General features: G+C 37.8%; 1 protein-coding gene across 8 annotated transcripts in view; it reads left to right on the top strand.

The window, feature by feature from the left end:
• Positions 1–16,555, top strand: part of MECOM (MDS1 and EVI1 complex locus) — a 553,056-nt gene that overhangs the window by 270,728 nt on the left and 265,773 nt on the right. The window lies entirely within an intron of this gene.

Below are 16,555 nucleotides of genomic sequence, written 5' to 3'. Positions count from 1 at the left end.
GTGTACTAATATATTTTGCGACTCTTGTGATAACCCTGCTTTGATTCTACATGCTTCCAGAATGTGAGCACTACACTGAATTCTGTGATGATTCTTTATATTCAAATTGATTTAATGAATAATTCATGCATAAAAGTAATGGCAAAAAAACAATATGAAAATCAGTTTCTGGTTTTAGCCATGCTTTTCACAGAACCCATCTTGATAATATCTAAGGAGAAGTTACAGTCTGATTCCAAAATCAAAGTAAATTTTATCTCAGTAAGAACAGGTAGCTATGTGATGCTGAGCTTATAATTTTTATACAGATCCTGTAGCTGTATCTATTTCCCATTTATTTTTATAACTTGAAAACTTTTGTGGTTAAATTGTGATATTATAATTTCTGGAAAACCTGGTCTATATCTGCAAAATGTGTAGGCAATTTCCATATCAGCAAGAAAGTGTTTTTTAGAGATGTGAGTGACCCTTGGTTTCCTAGTATTTCAGTTAGACAGAAATCAGATAAACTAGATTTATTTGGTCTGTTCTCTTAATATTTATGATCATTAATAGAATATATGGTCAGCATTTTAAATAGAAATAAATACTCAGTGCCTCCAGGACCTAATTTCAAATTTTTGTCCCTTTGTTTTATATATATCCTCTTGTGAAATCTGTTCAAAATGGTTCAATCAAAACAATTCTTGCTCAAATTCTAAAATGCCAAAAGTTAAGATCTGGATTTGACATGATAACAAGTGAGAAGTCCTTCCTTAGTTTTGTTCTTATTCATGGCTCAGGTAAAGTTGTGGTTTGGCTACGTTGCTTTTAGACACATATATTGATAAGAGATTTTTAAAAAATCACTGTAGCATTAACTGATATGTGATTTGAATAAGTTTTAAACCAAATGCGTAGAACTTTACGTCATTTTTGTTCTCCTTAAAATAAAGGCTATAAACATTCTAATAATAAGTAACTCATTAAACTTTTATTACAAAATCTCCAGAGTTAAACAACAAGTTCATTACAGCTCGAGATTATCCAGAAGGCTTGGAATAAACCAAGGCTTAATAACAAAATAATTTTGCAGTTACATGGTTGATAAATGCAGGACTATGTCTCTTTAAACAGGATACCTATGGATTGGGGGATGAATCTGGGGAAAATTCAGCATTTAGAGGAAATTTAAAAATAATTATTTTTCTCCTTGGAGTAGAATGTCCTCAGTATATACACAAGAAAATACTTACCTTGAGAAATGTAAAATGATTCTTTTCATTATGTCAAAACTGAGTTGTTTTATTGCTTGGACTTCCAAGATACTTCTACAAATAGTTCATGACCCTTCGGCTAAAGATCACCCATTCCCTCTCTCTCCTTCAAGAATTCAATTAATGGGCAATTCAATAGTTTTCTTCACCATTTTAATGGTTGCCCACTTTTGAGAGTGTGGATTATCTGCTCTAGATGTGTTATGAACAAAACCAGAGAAAGGGCTTTTTTGGTGATTTTGGCGATCTTGTTATCCATGGAGGAGCACTTGAGCTCTCGACTCTAGGTGTTGTTGTTGTTGTTGTTGTTGTTGTTTTCGTCTTCTAATCTTACCCTAGTTAATACAAAATCCGGTCATGACCAACAAAGGCACTTTCACAAAGGCATCTCGCCCTACTCCTGTGTGCTCATTTTTAATCACTCTCCTGTCATATTTACCCTCAACTGTAGCTGATATCTCTCCTGTTTGGTTAGACAGATTATTGTGATCAACTAGTGTAACCTTGCTTTTTGATACTCCTTTATTTAAAAAAAATGATGAATTTAGGGAGGAAAAAAAAAACCTCTTGGACCAAGGAAAGTATACACAAGAGAGAAAATCCATATTCAGCAAACAATTATTGAGCACATACTATGCATCACATTCTGTCCCACTCTCCCGACAGAAACCCAGTCTATCATAACTGAACAAATCATTGCTACTCCAGTACTTACCTGCTCTTTTCTATGAACATATCTCCCCTCCTTGAGCATTTCCTGTATAATAAATTGTATTACCATCTGTCCAGTGGCGGAAGCCAAAAAATGGGTTATCTTTGACTCTACTCTCTCCCACATCAACTGTACATGATTCATAGTTCCCGTGTGCTATCAGGCCTCCATTCTTTGCACACACTGGTCTTTCTACCTAGGAACCTCTTTTTCCTATCCATCCTTAGCAAGTATCTATTCTTTCCTCAAATTCTCCCCTTCCATGACATTATCCTTGACCTTTCTAGTCACAGTTTCATACTGCTTAAATTTTGCCCCATCATAGCACTAGGTAAATCCATTTAAAGCACTGGGTAAATCCATTTAAAGCTGTATAACATCCAAATCCTGTGCCTAGCTTCCCTAATAGAGCAAAATATCCATAGCTGTAGTCTCTAAGTGCAGTGTCCTGATTCTATCTGTGGTGCCTGTGGGGCTATCTAAGGCTACGTCCATTACCTGAAGTAACCAGACTGGATTAGTCACCTCAGGCTGCTGTAACAAAGGTCTGCTGACTCACTGGGTGACTTAAGTGACAGAAACTTATATTCTTACAATTCTGGAGGCTAGAAGTCCAAGATCTAGGAGGGTTGATTTGGCTTCTGGTGGGGACTCTCTTCCTGGCTTGTAGATGGCCACCTTCTTGCTATGTCTTCACATGGCCATTCCTAAGTGTGTATGTGTGTGTGTGTGTATGTGTGTATGCATATGCACATACCCCCCCTCCACACACACACATAACACATACACATAATGTAAGGGGAAGGGGAGAGTGCTATAGTGTCTCTTCTTAGAAGAACACTGATTCAATTGGATCAGGACCTCACTCTCATTACTTCATTTAACCTTAATTACCACCAAATGGTCTTTTTTTTTTTTTTTAATTTTTATTTATTTATGATAGTCACACAGAGAGAGAGAGAGAGAGAGGCAGAGACATAGGCAGAGGAAGAAGCAGGCTCCATGCACCAGGAGCCCGATGTGGGATTCGATCCCGGGTCTCCAGGATCGTGCCCTGGGCCAAAGGCAGGCGCTAAACCACTGCGCCACCCAGGGATCCCCCAAATGGTCTTAGATATCTGCAAATATAGTCACATTGGGAGTTAGGGATTCAACATAATGGATTTGGGGAGGATTCAAGCATTCAGCCCACAACACGGACGTTTAATAAATAATTGTTTGGTAAAAGAATGAGTGACAGAATAAAAGAGCAAATGGAAGAATGATGAATGGATAGAGGATTATGTGGCTCCTAAAAAGAGACAGGGAGTAGGGCTGAGGGAGTTCCATGGAAAAAGCTAGGATCTGGATTTTAGACATGTGGAATCAAATCTTAACTCTGCCACTATTGTGCAAGTCTAGGGAAACTATTCAAAATTAATTGGTCCTTGCATTTTTATTTGACCCACAAGCCAATAATAACTGACCTGCACCATCACTTATTATATAATTAAAATGAAGTAAAGAGATAAGGTAATCTTTTCAAAGAAAGTTTTTAGAAGACAAAGCACAATGATAATATTTCAATTACTGGCCACCTTTCTGAACTCTATTTAGATAGTTTTTAAAAAGTTAAATATATATCCCCCAAAAAACGCATTTTTGGAAAATCATTTGAATTTCTATTTTAGAGAAATCAGTATTTTTGAAAACATGGTTTACAGTACAAAATACAGTTAGGTAAAATAAGCCATAGATATCAAAAAACATTGTTTGAATGATTTCTCCCAACCAGTATTGATTTAATAAAGTGAAACTTTAAAAATAATGTTAGAGTGTGGCAGTGATTGCTATCTGGCAATGCATATGACTTGTCTCTAACAAAAAGATTTTTGAAGACTGGGGAGCACTTGATTGTCTCCAGGACCTAAAAGTAATTAGTGATAGGACATTTTCTCTTTGGTTTAGAACTTTAGAGTTACTGATTGGTTGACTAATAATAACAAAAAATTCTGTTGGTTCAAGACAAGGGTTTTCTCTTTTTTCTTCTAAAGATGACCATTGTGTGATAACATGGAAATTGCATAGCAGAGCAGAGGGGAGCAAGATTCTGAAGCGAAACTTCCCAGACTTAAATCCTCTTCAAGGCTCTGTGTGCTGGTTGAGAGATTTTGCAAGAGTCACCTAATTGGCGCCCCTCAGTTTATATATGCATGACATGGTGATAATAATTGCACCTATCCAATCAGGGTTGCAGTGATAATAAAATGTAATACTGTGTGTTAAAAGCCTACCAAGGAGCCTCCCACCTGGTACAAGAGCTTAATAAAGGTGAACAGCAACAACAAAAGCTTGGCTAAAATAGAGACCTAGCACGGGGTCATTAGATAGGGCAGGGGCCAACTACATTTTATTTATTAATTTTTACAAATTTTTGTTCTTACTCTAACTTCTCGTTTCCTGGAAGTTCAGTTATCTCTGGGATGGTCTAATTATGTGACTCTCGGTTTATCTGAAAAGGAAGCACTGGCTGTTTTCTAATTAACAATTAAAACAAGGATTTGGGAGAGATTCATAAATTTCTTTTTAAGCCAAACAAAAATAATTTGGGTGGCAAATTTTTTGATGACCTGAGATAGGTCACTAGAAAAAGCGTGAAATTTTGTTTCCTTGTAATATTGCCATTTAGTACATTTTCTCTGTTTATCTTCATTACCATTGATTGGTCATCATAAAACTCTGCAAATTGATGTAAGTCAGCTGATGATGCATCTATTTGGGACCAAACCCTTTACTGTATCCCTTTCACCCATACTTGATCCAGATTACTTTGATCAGTTAAAATACCAGATAGGAGTTTAACTTTATTTTTTCTCCTTTCGAGCATACACATACTCAGATGTAGAAAAATGATGACATGAGTGGTCGGTAAATTTCTCTTATGTTTTGTTAAATAGATGGGAAGGAATAGTGGAAAGAGATTTTACTGGCATCAGAAACTCATTAAATAATTTTGATTCAGTGCTTTGACAATACATTATGTTCCAGTAATGTAATCCTGAAATGTGATATTACAGTGAATGTGTGCCTCCCTATATCATTTAAGAAGGAATAGTTTTCACATTTGTAAGTTTATTTTTGAGTTCTGCAGTGATGCCTTGTGCATTGGAACATGCAATCTATATGTTAACTGAAATATGAATATCCATTAAAACAACAACAACATCAGACTTTCAAGAGGCCTAACAACTGAGTTCAGAGTTAGGAGGCTGACAATCAAATAATGTATGTTTGGTAATTTAAAAAAATGGGGTATTTGAGATGTCTTAACATCTCACAGGCACCAAATATCTTTGAATGAAGCTATTTATCTCTTATTTTGCTCTAGATTTGCGTGGGTCAAAAATGAATTTTACAGTGATTTGTAAAATGAAATCAATGGTTTGGCATTGATTTTAGAGACAGCGTTTATTCATTAATAGGAAAGCAAGTACACTTGACAAGTTGCATATTCCTAAAGCCAGATAACTAAGTAAAGACCTCTGTCTTAATAAAAATGAATTGATTCCAGTAGAGGGGAAGAAGTATCAATTATCTAAACGGGTGTCTTTAATGGGCAGTTAAGAAAGAGAAATATTATCTAATATAATAAATATATGTTACCATAAAACTTTACATTACAAAGTATTAATTATATTTTTCAATGTTATTTAAAAGATGACAGATATAGTTTGGATATTCAGTTTTACTTGGTAAGGAATTAATAACAGAAAATACCAAGATAAAAAGTAAGATTTAGCTAATAGGGTCCTGAATATGTCACTAGGGCCCAAGAAGATGTTATAGATTCACTTGTAATATAATGAAATCAAGAAAAGAAAAATTAATCTATTTGATTCATTTTGTACTTTTAGCATACATATGTAGTAGGAATTAAATCTCTGGTAGTTGAAAGAAAACAGAAGTTTACTCTCTTGAAACACCATGAACTACCTATAATTTTGCCCTGGGCTCAAGAGGATCCCATCCTGTTTGTTAAGTGCTTAGAAATCCTCTTACCCCACCTCCTACCCCCTTCACATATGTGCTGTCAATACCTGGGGCTTGCTCTTCTTATGCTTTCTTCCATGAAAGGTGTTGTTGGAGTTCAGCATGTCTACTCATCTTATCACTGTTTTTTTTTTTTAAAGATTTATTTATTTATGATAGACAGAGAGAGAGAGTGGCAGAGACACAGGCAGAGGGAGAAGCAGGCTCCATGCCAGGAGCCCAATGTGGGACTCGATTCCGGGACTCCAGGATCGCGCCCTGGGCCAAAGGCAGGCGCTAAACCGCTGAGCCACCCAGGGATCCCATTATCACTGTTTTGACAAAACTTTTAGTACTTCCAAATTATAGTCAGTAATGTGGACAAGTCTGATATCAAAATTTTTCAAAAGTTCCCCAAGTATCAGTGCACTTGTCATGATGAGCACTGGGTAACATATGAAATTGTTGAATCACTATATTGTACACCTGAAAGTAATAGAATATTGTAAAAAAATAAAAATAAAATATAATTATACACCATATGAAAAAGCAAATAACTATTAAAATTATTCATAAGATAAAAAAAGTTAACAAAAGAGGGTGTGTCATATTCTTCAAAATTTTCAGTGTCATAAAAGGCAAAGAAAGGCTGTGAAAATGCTCCGGATTAAAGGAAAAGAAAGTAACAGAACAACTAAAAGTAAATCTCATCTTATACAGAATTCTATCAATTGGCAAAGTTGGGTTTTGGACAGATAGGTTAAATATAAGTTAGCCACTGTAAAAAAGCAAACAAACAAACCAATCTGTTATATACTTAAAACTTACAAAATATTATAAGTCAATTATATTTTAATGACATTTAAAAATAATATTATTGAAAAAAATGCACACTTTTCAAAAATCATGAATGTATTTCATGTTGATGTAGAGGAAAAAGTGAATGACCACCTCAATAAGTAAAATGCTAATATATTTTCATCACAAAGCCTCTAAGCAAACTCTAAATAAAGGGTACTACTTTGAATTGATCCACATATATAAACATGCTATCACTGACATTACAATAATGAAATAATGTTGGACATTTTCCCTCAAAGATATGTAAAATTCAGGATGTCCCTAACAGTACTCTCTTCAAAATTGCACTAGAAGTCCAAATCAGTGCAATATGGAAAGAGAAAGAAATGAAAAGAAAAAGCACTTGAAAGGATAAAGTAAAAATGTCTGTGTTCACAAATGATTTGATTGTTTACAAATCTATAAATACTAAGTATAAGTGAATTTTAAAAAGTAAGTCCGACAAAAGGTCAATATATGAAACTGCATTCCTACACACTTGAAAAAACAATTTATGTAAATTTAAAATACATTTATGTCAAACAATCAAAATGTTTAATCAGAAAAGTTAAATATGGGAAAATAGATATAATAAATACTTTTAAGATCTCTACACTGAAAAATTCAAAACATAGCAGAACATTTAAAGACAACTTATATAGATAGAGAAATCATGCTCATTGATTAGAAAAGTCTATGCTGTTAAGGTAAAATTGTTCGCCAAGTAACATATTGACTCAGCCCAATTCTAATCAAATCCTAGAAGGTTTTATTGTGGAAATTTACAAGTTGATTGTAAACTTTATGTGGAAGATGCAAAAGACGTAGAATAAGAAAAAAAAAAAAAGGTCCCCAAGAATCAAGAGTTTTTTTGTTTCACCCCTGCCTGCCTTGAGGATCAACTAGAATTTGCATGTAAGTATCTTATTTTTCGAAAGGATATTGGGTAATTTTCTTCCAATGAGGACGTGTATCCCACAAAATGTATCGAAGTGAGTTTCTTTACCCCCATTCTTCGGTATGACTTGCTCCATCAATAGTGAAACTCAGTTCAAAATATGAAATGTTTAATAAAGATCCTCTTTTAATAGACTTTACAATTGATTATAGGACTTGGTTCATCCAAGGGCAGAGATTCTTTATAATAATTTGTTATCCTAGAATACTTAGTTGGAGCACTACATCAGGATGTTCCATTCTTTAAGCTTCTTCCTCGAAAGTAGGTTCGAAAGCAGTGGGAAGTAATGGCAAATAATGGATGGAAATTATCTTCAAAGGATAAAAGAGTTGGTGCAGTATCTTTGCTCCCTGGTTTGTTCACTGTAATAGTACGGAGAGAATTTCTTTCAATAGCGATAAGTAGGTAGTATGGAGAAATGGGGACACTGAGAGGATTTATGCAATAAATAAAGATTATAGTAATGTAGCATGTTGGCTTCTCGAAGCTTGTTTACACTGACAGAATCATACATACAAATGTTACTGAAGCACTTTTCTTTACAGAATTCTGTCCAGAAATCAGAAAAATGAATTTGTATTTCAGCTACAGGAAAATTCAGTGGATAGCTGCTATTCTCATTTTTGCCCTGCTACATCTTTTGGCCTTTAATAATACAGCTGAAGCCGAAGATAGGTCAAATATTGTGTGTTTTTTAAGAATATGTTCTACATGATAATTGGGAGAATTGTCAAGCCAAAAAATCACAAACAGGAAGAAGTTGTCAGCTCTCATTATGACAAAGAAGAGATTTGGTATGTGTGTGGGGAGCAAATAGATACCAGCAGCTACCTGTTAGTTTGTCATTTCTTTCAAATTGGTATTTGATATAACAGAATTTCAGTGCAGCACAAGAAATTTGGCTAGTGCCTTTATTATAAAGGGACTTATTGTATTGGCAGAAGGTGAACAAACATTACACAGAAATAGTGTATCTCACTGAGGGTCCACACGACCCACCCAAAGGAGAAAATCTCAGAGATATCTTCTCAGAGGTACATTCATGGCTGAGAACAAGACCAGCAGGTTCAAGAACAATGAAAAGTTGATTCTATGATTGTTGGTCATGCCACCTGTCCCCAGTATCTACTACTTCCAGATTCAGACCCTGTCACACTATTAAGCACGTATCCCACCAGCTGTCAGAACACATTTTTTATTCCATCAGTCAAATGTTGTCCTAGACACAGGCAATAATTTGTACCTCCTAACCTAATCCTAGGAAGTCAGTTGTAGAGTGTCATCTGAAACAGAAACAATGTCTCCAGAACCCACACTACACAACCTTAGACACACACACACACACACACACACACACACACACACAGTATGCCTTCTTATTTATTATTTATTTATTTATTTATTTATTTATTTATTTATTTATTTTTAATGATTATTTTGGAATCTAAATTTTGGATTTGGATTTTGAATCTAAGCATTTTGAATGTTTGGCCCTGTTGCTTTCTCCATGTAACCCATATAACGTTGGGTGCCCATATCAAGTTATAATGGCCATATAAAGGCAGTCACTATAAAATTTTTTTTACAAAGGCCCAGTAACTCCTCCCCACCCCTCCAAAATTTATTAAAAACAAAATAAATCTTTTTCAGAGCCATCAAATAAGGATTTCACTTATAATGTGAAAAACTTAAACCCTTTCTTCCTATATCTATATTCTCCCTATGTCTATCACTCACCCTCTTACTCTCAACATCTCACATATCCAGCAAGTGCTGCTCTCAAAGACTGTCCCTTCTCAAATACTCTCCTCATATCCAGGCCTCTGCCTCTCTGTCTCTCTTTAAATGTGTATGTGTTGTGTGTGTATATATAAAATATATATTTAATAAATGTGTATTAAGTACATTTATATAGTGTATTTTGCATATTTATACATAACATATATTATATTTTATATTATATATAAATATATATTTAAATCATATAATGAACTTATTCAATATGGCCTTTTTCCATTCTAATATTTTCCATTCTAGTGTAGTATACTTTCCATTACCTAATATCTGGATTTGGCTAATAAACAATGAGCCAGCCAGCTATCTGGGAAGGAAGGATGGGCAGGGGATGATGATTACAGATTCCTCTGCTCTGAAATTTCCTCTCTTATTCCTGCCACACCTGCACCTCCAGTTTTCCTTATTCATAGGAAGTATGCATGTATTTTCCGTGGCTGTGACTTATGTTTTCTGTGACCATTGGCCAGTCAGCTCATGTCACATATCCAAGGGAGATCCTCTGTGCCTCCTACCAACTAGCTGACAGTGGTGTTTTCCTCTGACACTTCAGCTGACCTCCCTGGCTTCCCAGGTGTTCATGGCCTGGCACAGAAACCTCAATTGGTTAGCAGCCACAGGTGTGGATGATTTGTTTTTTCTTTCTTCATTTGTTTAGATTCTTGTGGTAGCAATTCAGCAGGTGTGCAATGCCAGCATAGAATCTCCACCCTGGCACAGAGGCCAGCTGCCCTCAAAAAAAGATGTTCTTGTTGGTCTTGCAACACTGCCAGCTTGGATCCCTGTTTTCCTGGAAACCTCACCCAAGGGCAAGACTCTGCCTAACCAATAAGTTAGGATAAGTTCATCTCAACAGATGAGCATGAAGAGTTTCCTTATACGAACCCCACCTACAGGTAGGAGCAGGTTACCTAGTTCTGTCCTCATGGGTTGTTTTTTTTTTTTTTTTTTTCCCCATCTTCTTTTTTTCTTTCTAACTTGAGCTGCTATCATTCCAATTACAGGGATGTAGGAAACCCGGGACTTGGTTTCTAAAGAGATACAAGCCATGTTAGGTCTCTGTTGGTGACACAAATTTCTGCTCATTTGATTGAGACTAATTAGTAGAAGTGGATGGAGGTTGGTCCACTTGGAAGGGTCCTTCTATCTTCCTGCTATCTCCTCAGGAAGTTACTTATCCTGGGACCCAATCATTTCTGTATCGAGCCAGGTAAACCTGGAGATCATCCCCGACAATGTCTAGCGTTAGTGGGGGAGCGTGGGAAGTGAGCTGTGGTAACACTGGGGGAACCATATGGTGAAGCCAAGAGCCATTGCCATGAGTCTGTCAGCAATGTGGAGCTGGGGCCAGAGAACCTTCTCTCTTAGCCCTCCTTAACCTTGCAAAACACTTGTACTGTGGTTTCTCTTGGCTAGGTCTGATATCTAAAGAAAAAGACACGCACACTGCCTTAGATTTCTACGTTTTCCTTTGTCGTGGATTTTTCCCGTTTTTCTTTTTAGAGTCAAACTTGGAGTTTATTTGATGTTGTTTTACTTGCATTCACATAATGTAAGACAGGGATTTAGGGGGCAGGGAGACCTGAGCTGCCCTATGGGCCCTATACCTCTCTGAATACAGACACTGGTCATCCATTCCCTTTGGATAATAGAAATGCACCACGATGAAATGATGACACGTGTCAGAGGAACATTTGTCTCAGAGGGCAGCAGATGGGATGTGTAAATCATACTCGGAGAAAATGGGTGTCACGCATGAGTATCAGATAGCCAGGAGACTAGTCTTTCATTCTGCATCTTAACCTTCTACAATGCAGATATTTATGTTAATATACATCTGATCTAGCAACACTAGCTGAAGAGAAGTACACATTAAACATCTTATGGACCATTCGGATCAATTTCACAGCTGCTATATTTTTGTAGCGGCATTCCTATATTTGTCTTTAGCTATATTATTTTAATCATGGCATGCCTCAAGAATCTAGCTTTCCTGTAATAATATGTGAGATAAAACCTTTACACGGAGCTCCACAATTGAGGGTGTTTGCTCACATCTCCAGCATTTGATTAGGACTTACTTTATATCCAAGTCACTGTCCCCGTTAAGAGTTGAGGAGGTATTAAAAATAGCTCCGTTGCCCAATGGATGATACTCAAAAAGAAAAAGAATTATCATTGTGTCTAATAAGAGAACTGACAGGCCATCATAATTCTTTCCATTAAGTAAATATGTTAGAAAAATTTATTATGAAATGACACATTATGCGAGCCAGGAATCAAAGATGACATCCTTGCATTAAATACGGTAGATGCCATTAAGGAAAACAGTCAATATGTCACCAAGCCATGGCCTGTAAAAATTAAATTGATTTGGTAAATGTAAGTAAGATAGATCTGTTTGCTTTCATCATCAATTTTGAGTGGGTGAACAGGTGATGTCACCAACCTGGGAGCGATAAAGATGCAGGACCATCTGGAAAGGCAGGTGATGAATGGGCAACTGCTTTTGGATAGTGACAGTGCTGTGGTACTTTGTCACTTGGGATGCAGTACTTAATAACTTTTCAATACCATCATAATAAATTTCACTGCCTTATTAATATAGAAATGGTGAGTTATTACCATGATGGCGAGTGTAAATAACTGGAGATGCAGCCGTCAAAAGCTGATTGTTTGGGCATGTTTCTTTAAGCAACACAGTTGACTTGTGATAATCAACCTATGTCTATACCAGTAGAGTTTATTGCACTTGTCAAAGGAAAAAGTAGTATTATTCAAAATTATATGAAGTCGTAATAAACAAGTTTAATATATTATCAGACTTTTCCTGTAAGTTTCCAAACATGAGGCAGTAAATCATTTTTAATAATGTCTTTTCATGTAAAATAATGTCCTTATGCAGTAATAATGCCCTTTCTTAACTATTAACAAAACAGTCGACTTCTTTGTACGTGTTTTAAAGGGTATTTTTATTTGTACTTTTCAATCATTTTCTTTTGCAAATAAAGAGCTAAGGCAGGAACCTTAGAACGTTTCATTAACAAGCTCGAAAGTTGCTGAGTACAGGCCATGTCACACGTTTCCATTTTAATTGAACAGATGTACTTAAGAGTAAACCACAGCAAACGAAATACAGACGAAATTATAAACACGTGTCACTAAGAAGTAGGCAGGAAAGAGCCTCTGATGAGCATCTGTGTGTATTTTATGAAGCCAGCGACTGCCACTTCATAAGTTCGTCACTGATGTCTCCAGTTTAATGAGAAGAAACAAAATATGCAGATAGGTGTAAGCTGAAGATGAATTAGTAGATCAATCACTTAGCACCATTCAGGGTGTCTGCCATTGTGCGGTGGGAAAATAATCAGATCTGAGATGCCGTTCTTGTTTATGTCCCGGGTGTTCGATGTGGGATGGAATATGGGAAACTTCCTCTTTCATGTCACTGTGGTCTTTGGATTGTTTCTTGGCCGGGCTGACTTTTAATTCTGACATTGTCTTTCAGGCTGCAGTCTGCCAGCCTCTTTCTTAAATGAAATGCCTCTCCACCATTTCTATTACTGCTGAAAAGAGAGCCAGCAGTCTATTAACAGGCAATAAAGTTCAGGAAGCCCAGGACTCATTTCTTGGGTCAGAGGTGAAAATTGCATATAAATGAAACAAAGGTGTGCCTTGATCGCTCAAGAAGCAGCACCAGAAAGAACACACGTGTTGTTAGCCAGAAGTCTCCCACTTAAAGGGAAAGGAATAATCGTAATAATGTTGGCCGATGGAGTTAAGTACTCAGTTGAGAGAAATTATATCAATCTGACAAATATAGCCTTCACAGGAGATAAAGTCTCTAATGACCTTAAATGCATATATTTATCATTTAATTCAACAAGCTGATTCCCTTGGGCTTTTGACCAACGACATTTCCCCTAAAGTTTAGAAATTTTTTACTAGCCCAGAGAATAATGGCCATTTGTCAGAGGGTTCCAAAGCTAAACGCAGTTGGAAGCAAAGAACAGGAGGGGGGGCGGGGGTGGGAAATGGCTAATCGAGTCTTTCTACCTCAGAGAATATTAATATGAACTTTCATTGATGCGAGAGCTGCAGTATTTCGTGGCTGAACAGTAGGTGGCAGACATTGTAGTGAAGAAATGGGGACATTTTAATCGAAGCAATTTTCATCTGATTTCATTAACTCCCAAATATGTCATCAGTGTGCACAGCACATTAATTTGCAAAAAAATAGGACCACTAAATAGTTGTGAAATGTTGCCGGTCGAATGTGGAAAAATCAAAAGGGTCCTACAGAAATAAAAGCCAAAGGTCTAATGTTTCATCAGGTAAAGTGTGTGTGAAGCAGGAAAGCCCACAGAATAAAGGGGCCCTTGTGTATGGTGGGCTTTTCCTCACTGTTATTCTTGGTCTCAACTTGATGAAGTGTATTAGTGATACGCACGGAGCCCCGTGACTCCTGGATCTCCCTTTGTGAGGTTGCCCATGCCTTTGTTTGTCTGTCAGTCCTTCTTTCTCTAGGGCGGCCACATTGGTAACCACAGGATCTACTTGCAAATAGATTTCTGTACAACCAGAGTATCCTTCAGCCCTTTGCTGCTTGTCCCCACCCCCCTTCCCTCAACAATCTGGCCATTCATGTGGCGTGGCTCCCTCGCTTGCTGCTTTGTCAGACGGCTAGTGGTTTGTGTTTCAAGCAGGCCGTGTGAGATAGTGGAGGGAACATGGGCCTGGGTGCCAGGAACCTTGAGTTCTTGCCCCAACTTGGACTCAGGACCTTGGGAAGTCACTGGGTTTTCTCCTCTGAAGTCTCACTGAGGCCTAGCCTCGCTTGGACTTTGAGTTTCTGGATTCCATTCCGTTACCAGTTCTTTACTTCTTTGTATCCTTATGGACGTGCTCTGTGTCGTTATGGTTTTAGAGGCTATTTATTTGGGGGTCATGTTTTGGTCTTTGAACTCCTGGGAGGGAGACGAATTGACTTTCAAGTAAGTAGAAGGGAGATGCTTGTTTTAAAATTTCTCTCTAGCATTCAACTAGTATAATTTTGTTTTAAACCTGAAATCAAAGCACCTTTGACATGTGCATCTCTTTTTGGATTTTATATTGAGCAGAGAAGGCAGCTGAAGACCAAGGCCTTGTTTTGAGAAGAAAGTAAGTTGGTTAGAGGGAGGATTCTATTCCCAGTGTTTTTGAAGAGATAAAGGTACAGAATTTCATTCTGTCCCTAGGGTGTGAGTGATTTGGTGCAGCCTCAACTGCATATGACAGCAGCATTTAAAGACACCGCTTGGTCATCTCAAATATAACACATGTGTCCTGGGCTCATCTCTCAAAAAAAAAAAAAAAAAAAAAAGAGGTAGTGAAATAGAAAGGCTGAGGGTGTCAGCTCTAAAGACAAATGACCTTGGTTCACATCCTCTGCCACTTACTTTGTGCCCTTGAACAAGTACTTAACCTCCTTTTGTCTTGGTTTCCTCATCTGTAGGGTGCTCATAACAATAAGGTATGCCTTGTGGGATTTTTGTGAAGATTACGTCGTAAAGTATTGGGGAGGACTCAGAGCAGGGCTTGGGGTGCCGTAGTAAACACTTCAAAGCAAACCCATTTTGATGACCTTCATCGCCACCACCATTTCAAAGTCGGGGATGTTCCTTGCATCCCTTTCATGAGGGAAGGACTGAGGAGCTCCGTCTTTGAGGTTGGAGCTCTTTGGGTTGACGGAGCTACCACCCTGCAAGAAATTACACATTGTCCCCTCTCTGAGTACCACGGGGAAGTGGCCTCCCTAGAGCTGATATACTTGAAACTCTGATGGACGTTTAAATGAGTCTTATACTGGAGACTCGAGGAAGCATTTCTAACCAGGGCAGAGGAGGAGGGTTTGACTGACTCTGTTCCTAGTGAACTTCTGCTCTCATGGCTTAGGGGGTTGGAGTCGAGAGACCACCCTAGCCCACTCCATATAATCTTCCTGTGAGGGGCTCTCTCTCACCTCTGTGCCTGTCCTTATCTTCCTTGGCTCTCTGCGCTCCTACGTCTGACAGACTCTGCGCCTTCAGCTGTCAGCCAGATAATCAGAGGGAGTGATTTTCTCTAGCAGTAGGTTTGATCTAGGCTATGGATTTGGGGGGTGATGGGTGTGCCTTTACTCCAAATCATGCTCTTCTCTCAGCATAACCTAAGAACAAACAAGCTACTCGCTGCCATGGCATAGTCTGATCTCGTGGGAGGAAAGGATACTTTGCCCATTCACAAACTTGGACGTAGTTTCATGTGATATATCAGCCCTGGTCATCTCGTGAATTTGTCCTCCTCCCAGGTTCTACTCCATCAGTGAACCTGGCTCTGAATCATTGGGACCAACAGCATAACTCCATATATTGGCATTAAGTCTATGAAGTATTTCAGATAAATGGAAATACATATCCTAATCTCTTTTGTACACTGCCAGTTGTTTAGTCTTCGATTTCTCTTAAAGATAAAAGTGGTACCTGGGGGGGTGGGCAGTGGCGTTCTGAGGCTTCCTGGGCAGAAATTTGGGGATTCACAGAGAGGACTGCAGAAGGCCCCTTAGGAACTCACATCTGTAAAACTTCATTGTTCACTGTTGGCTTTTGAGCATTTTGGACAAGAGAAGTATCAAAAGTTGTGGGTTTTTAATTTTCCTAACAAAGAAATACCAAAATATGTGCTATTGAAAACTGTGGGTAAGCTCTCTGACTCACAGGCTATTCGAAGGGGGAGGGAGTACTTGAATTATTTGGTTGAGGATTTATGGCTGAAAGTGACAGTTGCCTGAAGTCAAGTTTGCCTGCATGAAGATAGAAGCTTCCTGAAGGAAGACTTGAAGGGTGGGATGGTGGTAGGGGGCCTCTGCTTCCCTGCAACATGGTTACTTTCTCCCTTCAGTTCTCTTGACCGTTACAACGTCAGGTTTGTGTCTTCTAACTTCTGTAGCATGGACCGAATTGTCACCAA

The sequence above is a fragment of the Canis lupus genome, chromosome 34 (genome assembly GCF_011100685.1).
Source record: "Canis lupus familiaris isolate Mischka breed German Shepherd chromosome 34, alternate assembly UU_Cfam_GSD_1.0, whole genome shotgun sequence".
Classification (NCBI taxonomy): Eukaryota; Metazoa; Chordata; class Mammalia; order Carnivora; family Canidae; genus Canis; species Canis lupus.
Note: the sequence above shows the minus strand (reverse complement) of the source record. Positions and strands in the feature narration are given on the sequence as shown.